Genomic DNA, 6,860 nt, shown 5'->3' on the forward strand with positions numbered 1-6,860 from the left:
AGAAGGCATGTGCTGCTGAGTGAGAACAATGGAAGCTAGGTGTGCTTGGAAGCTAGCAAGACAATGTGACAACTTCCCCTCAGTCTTGCACAAACATTAAAGCTTCGTAAATTTTAATAGGCCCAATTCTATGATATTAAACTTGTTCCTCAGCCCTCTAAAGTGACAGATGTTTAAGGCCTCGACTTAGGAAGCTGACATTTGTGCGTCTGTAGCCCTGATACTCAGAGACCTGAAGTTGCGATGTATCTAAGTTTTAGTAAGTTTCTTCTTTTGGAAGGATCTGTATGTCCCACTCACAGACTATAAGGGGTAACACGTTGTTACCCATTGGGGATTTTGATATATTTCCAATGCCTGCTGCTTCCCAGTCTGCAGAATCGAACTTTCATACAGTTAAAACCAGGAAGAACGAGGCTATTGTGACGCAGTGTTCTCCCAAGGAGCACACATACCTCAAGTCAGAAGGCTCAGTTCTCTCTTAATATGTGTGCGAGAGCACGAGGGTGTGTGTGTTTGTTTGTTTCAGAACTTCTCTTGCTTGAGTTAAGAGCAAGCACTGTGTCTCAAACGGGGATGGGTATTTCTTCTCAAGAAACTAGGAGGATTGAGGATGACGTCTCACCGGACCTTGTCAGTTTCTACTAGTTTACTAAAATGGACACCAAGAGGAAGTTCCAGGTGATAGAAGGAGGCTTTCGCTTCGCTCCCACTGTGGCCCACTCTGCTTTGATGCTTCTAAGTTTTAGAAGTCCAAGCACCCACTTCAGGGTGTGCAAGTCAGTGGAGAGGTGGAGCTGAGCGCTGCGTGGGTCACAGTGTGGGGAGCCTGAGAAGGAAGTGGGGACAGAAACTCAACTTTTCAACTCCATGTTTTCCCTGTAATTTGTCCAATATGTATTTGCTATAAGAATAATACTCTTCTTTTGATGTGTGTAAGGATTCTCTTCGAAACATCCCAGGGAGTGTCTTTACATTTGATCTCTATACTAAATGGCTCAGTATAACTGATGGAGAGAACGAGGAGGAGAAAATAGCTGCCACTCAGAGGTGACGATGCTATGATTACTCTACTGGGGCACACCTCAAAAGTACAATCAACATACTCTTAGGAAAATATTAGCTTATACTTTACAGCTTTGTCCACTAAAATAATGACCAATGCCAAAGAGTTTGATTTGACCACTCGCACGGAGGCCAGTTCAAAAATAGTGGCATGCCTTACTGCTCTCATTGAGTTCTTGTTCTTCTCCTAGTCTTGTTAATAAGGAATCCTTGACCATTTTATACCTTCTGAATATATTGTCGACGAAAATAATCCACAACCAATCTATAAATGAAAATTTGGGTGAGTTTATTCTGAGCTTAAATTTTAGGATTATAACCCGGGAGGTCTTTCCACAAAGGAACAGAGCACTCCAAAGAAGTGGGGGCACATAGGGTGGTTATATACCCTCAAAGAGGGTGTTTCACATGATTGAAATGTCCCTCCCACAATAGTCACAAGAGTGCCCTGTTGGCACAGCACTTGATGGACACAGCAGGTAGTGGGTCTGCTATCTCCAAGGGCGCAGCAGGAGGCAAGTCTATTGTCTCAAGCTGGGCGGTCACAGGTGAGCGCAGCAATCAGTTTCTAGCCTAAGCAAAGATGCTTAATCCTTAAGGAGACACCAACGTTGGCAGGGGGAGGGCCCTTTATCTCAAGGGCCTTTTGCTCTTGCCATAGGGAATCTCTAAAGCAGATATACAATGCATGCTCAACGGCCTTGGTCAGGCCCTTTTGGAAAGACAAGGTCAGGTCGAATTAGGTTTACACCAAAATGGCTTCCTCATATATTCCAATATATCCTATTACTTGCCATTTTTATTTGACATTTCCCCCTTTTGATCTCTAATCTTTCAATAGAAAGCATTGATGATCAAAATATTGTCCCTCGGCGCCAGGGTGGTTGCTGCCTGCCCTGGGTCCATCATGTCCCTCGGTGCTAGGCTTTTATTTCATTTATTTGCCTAGTCGTCCATGTTGGGGAGAAATAGTGGACAAGCATGGAAGTATATTTATTAACAGAGGAACCATTTCATATGTTATGTAATTAATTTAGATTGTTGCACAAACATTGTATATGCGCTTTTCTATGACACCTTGCATTTACATTGTATATGATTATAGAACAAGTACAGTAACGATAATAACAGCATTTTTGAAAGGATTAGTCTGAAATGAATTCTTAGTCATAGTCTCTATCAGAAAAGGAAATTTGTCCAGGGTTATAAGATAGATCAACCGTCTCAAGCCATTGAGCAATCATTACTCTAGTTTGTATGCTACTCTTATAACACTGAGTAAAGAAAACAACAATTAGTTTGAATATTATGACCAGTACAAAGATTCCAATAAATAATAGAAATAGGAATTCCAATCCGGATTGAAAGAGGGAACTGATACTGAAAAGGGAGTCAACCAAATAAATCAAAGTGGGTGCAGGATTCACATAAGGCATCCACTTGCTTCTTTATGTACTTTAGCAGAGATGACACATTGGAAGATTCTTCACGTACAAAAACACAGCATTCAGTCTGAATAATTGTATATGTACCACCTTGGGATGCAGTAAGAATATCTAAAGCCATTCTGTTTTGAAGGACAGCCTTTCGCATTAAAGACATTTCGGTATTTAATAAGGCTATTCCTGCTTGACTATCATTAAGGGCTCCTTGAGTAAATTTAGTCAGAGCTTCCATATGTAAAGATGACATCTTTTTGCCCCAAAGAAGAAGCACAGATAGCTGAAAATATAGCCATACCAGTGGAACACTGAACAAGCCCATCTGGCCTTAAAGAGAGGGAGATTGGCAATAGGTTTTAACTCAGCCTGACTCCTTCCCTGCTTTTAAAGGAAACTCAGGGTGCAGTGTTTTAGCCATCCAGGCAGTAGCCAAGGCCAAAGATTTGTTCCACATGACCATTGAGTTCCATTAGGAGTCACTCGATAAATTCCTGGCCTTCAAGATCAGTCTGTTCCAAGTTAATCCCTTTCTTTAAGTATGATAGTATTCCAAACAAATTATAACAAAGGTAACAAATGTTTACATGAGGAGATAGAAGGTTGGGAATACAGGCCTGGTCCGGAGTCTTGGGACAGCTGTCTACAACAGATGTCATCTTCTTCTCCTCCTGGTATGATCCTTTCCAACTGGGCTGTATAGAGTCTTATTTGATGTCTCTTTCAATAAATAAATTCTTCAGGTTATAGCCCATGATCCTTAAGTTCTGGGAGCTCTGTGAAAGAATCAGCTACCAATCTTTCATTTTACTTTAAGTACCTCAATAAGACCTTGACAACAATGTAATATATCCCTTAAGAAAAGCTGGTTCATATATTTCTTCATCTAATTGCATAGGCTGTTTTATTATTATTTCAAAATGAGACAGCCCATGTTTACAAAAAGTATAGATCTAAGATTAAGGAGCACTAGCATAAGAGCTTTTGGCCGTGAGAGAGTAAATGCTTCTGAAAGCTTGCCAATTAAGTTCTAGTTGTGCCATTAGTTTTACCAGTCCTGAGGATCGAGGATGGTAAGCACAGTGGAAATGCTGCAATATTGGCCAAACATTACAAACAGATTTGAGTTCCCTAGTCACTATGTAACTCAGTAGGAATTCCCCAAACAGGAATTATTCTCTCTAATAGTAATTTACCTACTGTTAAAGCCATTGCTCTTCTGCAAGGAAAGGCCTCAATCCAATGTGAAAGCGTGCAAATCATTACCAAGATGTATTTATATCCTTGAGATGGTGGCATTTGGACAAAGTCCAATAGCCATACCTCAAAGGGTCCCTTAGGAAGGGGAAAGTGGCCTTGTGACCCATGGAGTGGGTTTCTTATTGGGCCCGAACCACATCTGCGAGGGGGTGTCAAAAATTTCCCCTTTTGACTGCCATATCTGTTTCTCTTGTTCCGTGGCAATTTCTTGAGCCTGTAGAAGGAAATCTTTTACTGGGTTAGCAGAGTTAACAGAAAGTAGCAGGCATTCTTGAGGCTAGACAGCATAACATCCTCACTTATCATTTAAGTAAGACTCATTTGTAAACCAAATTAAACAATAGAATGCAGTCGTGGTCTTCTCTCCCTTGTGATGTTGGAAGCAAGGTAACAAGGTTAATGGTTGGAGCAAATTATAAATTAGTTCCTGTGTCCAGGGGGCAGGCAGTCAAGAAGACTTGTAGATGTCAGAGTCAAAGCATCTTTTTGCAGCGTGAAAGGTCTCTGATGATGTCATCGGGCATTCAGGTATCTTTCTGAGTGGCTTACAGCTTACACAGCAACAGATAGGAATCTCTCTTAAGTTTCTATCAAGTCGTTCGGCTTCAGTTTGCAAGGTTTCAGGAAAAAGAGCATGATCAATTCTCAATTATTCCAAATGAAAATGAGGTAATAGATTGAAAACATTAGTTTGGAGGTTTTTAACCAGATATTTCAGTAGAAGAATTCAGGATCCAGTCCAGTTCACAGGTAGAAAAAACACCTCAAAGACAATTAACAAAACTAGGATCTAACATCCACAAATGTGTCTTATAGTTTTTCACTGAAACATAGCTCTTCTCTCTAAAATCACCCTCATTTTTCCCAAAGATAGCCAAATTAAGACTAATTGGTTTGCAATATAAGTTTAGTTTCAAGAAACTTGGCCCGATTATTTACATAAGTGCAGCAAGAATAGCAATTGATCATATAGGCTCTGAAATCTGCTTTGCTGGAATTCTTTATGAGGAATCTCAGGTTGAACTTTAAAGACCTCTCGAGGCCAGGAAAGACAAGCCAAGGACTTGCCGTCAGATTTTGCCTGCAGTACCTACAGATTTGGGTGGATTCCTCTCTTCTTGAGGTCCCCCAAAATATTCCAAGCTTCCTTGCACCTGCCAGATAAGCAAACTTCCTTACTTACCGGGTAAGATTGCTGGAATGTCTCTCTGTAAAGCAAGGTATCAGGCCCATATTTCCAAGTGGCTTATTTTCACAAAGTCAACCTTATTCCTCAAAGGCAGTGTTGTCACATCGGAGTCTATATGTTTCTCTCAAATATGACATTCCTGTCAAAGCTTTGGCAAGATAACCAATGTTTCCTGTTATAAGGAGAACAGATTCTTATTGAACTTATGCAAATAACTATATTGCCACGAAATAACCATAGTCACTCACAAAGAGTTTCCAAATTCTGGACGGATCAGGTAGGGAGAAAAAGATAAATGTTTCAGTTTTGCTCATAAAGGTATAATTTCACTAATTGCTGTAAGTCATAGTTAGCATAAGAGAAAAGATTTTCTTAAATCTGAGAAAACAAAACAACACATCAAAACAGTATTTCAAACAAAAGTTGTAAAAAAAAATTATAATCATCCTCAATTCATTCAGTCCTAAATAACCAGTTCTTGATCTCAATCTTCCGTTAGCAATTTTATGAGGTCATCAGTTTTTCCATTATATTTCTGTAATTTCTTACCTAGTTCAGTTCTAAGATCTGAAAGTTTGTCAGAAACCTGAATTCCAGAGTAAGCGTGAGAGTCCTTTCCATGAATTCCTCTGAAGATGAGACATATTTGCAAAAGCAAAAAGCATCAGAGTAAAACAACTGACCGTAAACAACAAAAGACTTAAAAATGGCAATTGACAGAGAAACTTATTATTCCTGTGATATACAACACCTTAAACTAATCATTAGAATTATGACTGATAACCAGGACAGATCAGAATTTTAGGAATGTTCTATAATTTTCAAAACACTTACATCAGTAACATTTACCCACATAATACCAACTAAGAAAGACTATCATCACTTATCTGACAAAGCTTCCAATGTAATTTAACAGACCAATAAGCCTAATTAGTTTAGAATCTTCCACCTTATAGGAAGAGAGAGCAAATTTCTCTGTGAAGTCTCAGGGGCCCTCTGAAAATCGTCAGAGAAATTCTCTTCCTTCATTCAGGTCAAAGGAAAACCTTTATTTAGGACTTGAATATTTTTTTTGAGAGAGAGAAGCTTGTCAAAAATATCAAAAGGTTTTAAAAACACTTATTTAAACAATGCTCACTGTGAAACAATGCTTAAGTATCAACAGCAAAAAAAAACCTTAATAGAGAGACCTCTGTCTTTTTGTACCTAGGAAACATAAACAAAGATACAACAAAACATAGATCTTTTGTAAACTTACTCAGAAGTAAAAACCTTTTATAATCTCGTTATCAAGAGCAGACTAAGAGTTTAAGAAAATTATCCTTTTAAGAGAGAGCGCAAAATTCTAATTTTTGCACCAGTTAACTTTTTTTCATATTAAAACCCATTTACTTAATTAGATTCATTTCAATCTTAGCCAACTTGACCAGGTACAAAACTCTTTTCAGAATTTCTTTCACAAACCTTCTACAACTTTCTTTTTGCCTTGAGAATTTGTCCCATGCTTTCTTCCTTCCCTTCTAGTACATTAGGACAAATTTATCTTTCTTAACCGAACAAACAAAAATATTTCCATTCTTTATACCTTCTTTACTGAAAACATGCATTTTAACTTTCCTTGAATGCAAAGCTGTTTTCCTTATTAATTTTCAATAGCTTTAATTATATATATTAATTAGAACTTTTAACCATTGACAGACAAAAGGTAAGCAATTATGAATTGCCTTTTATATCAGCATTCTAAACACTTCATAGTTTCTAGGAACACATCACTTTACAGTAAAAGACCCAAAGACTTTTAGCATCTCTGCAATAAAAACCAAAAGTAGATAAACTTAGATGTTTAGCAATATTTGTTCTATCCAATCCAAAAATTACCCAGATACTCAGATTTTTATCACTTAACT

At 38.2% G+C, this 6,860-nt stretch overlaps 1 non-coding gene across 1 annotated transcript; it reads left to right on the top strand.

Annotated features, from left to right (window-relative positions):
• The first annotated feature begins 677 nt into the window (after positions 1 to 677).
• On the top strand, positions 678 to 814 carry MIR9003 (microRNA mir-9003). The gene has a single exon (NR_128013.1). It is a non-coding gene; the product is annotated as a microRNA mir-9003 (primary transcript).
• The last annotated feature ends 6,046 nt before the right edge of the window (positions 815 to 6,860 follow it).

Source organism: Equus caballus, chromosome 8 (genome assembly GCF_041296265.1).
Source record: "Equus caballus isolate H_3958 breed thoroughbred chromosome 8, TB-T2T, whole genome shotgun sequence".
Lineage (NCBI taxonomy): Eukaryota > Metazoa > Chordata > Mammalia > Perissodactyla > Equidae > Equus > Equus caballus.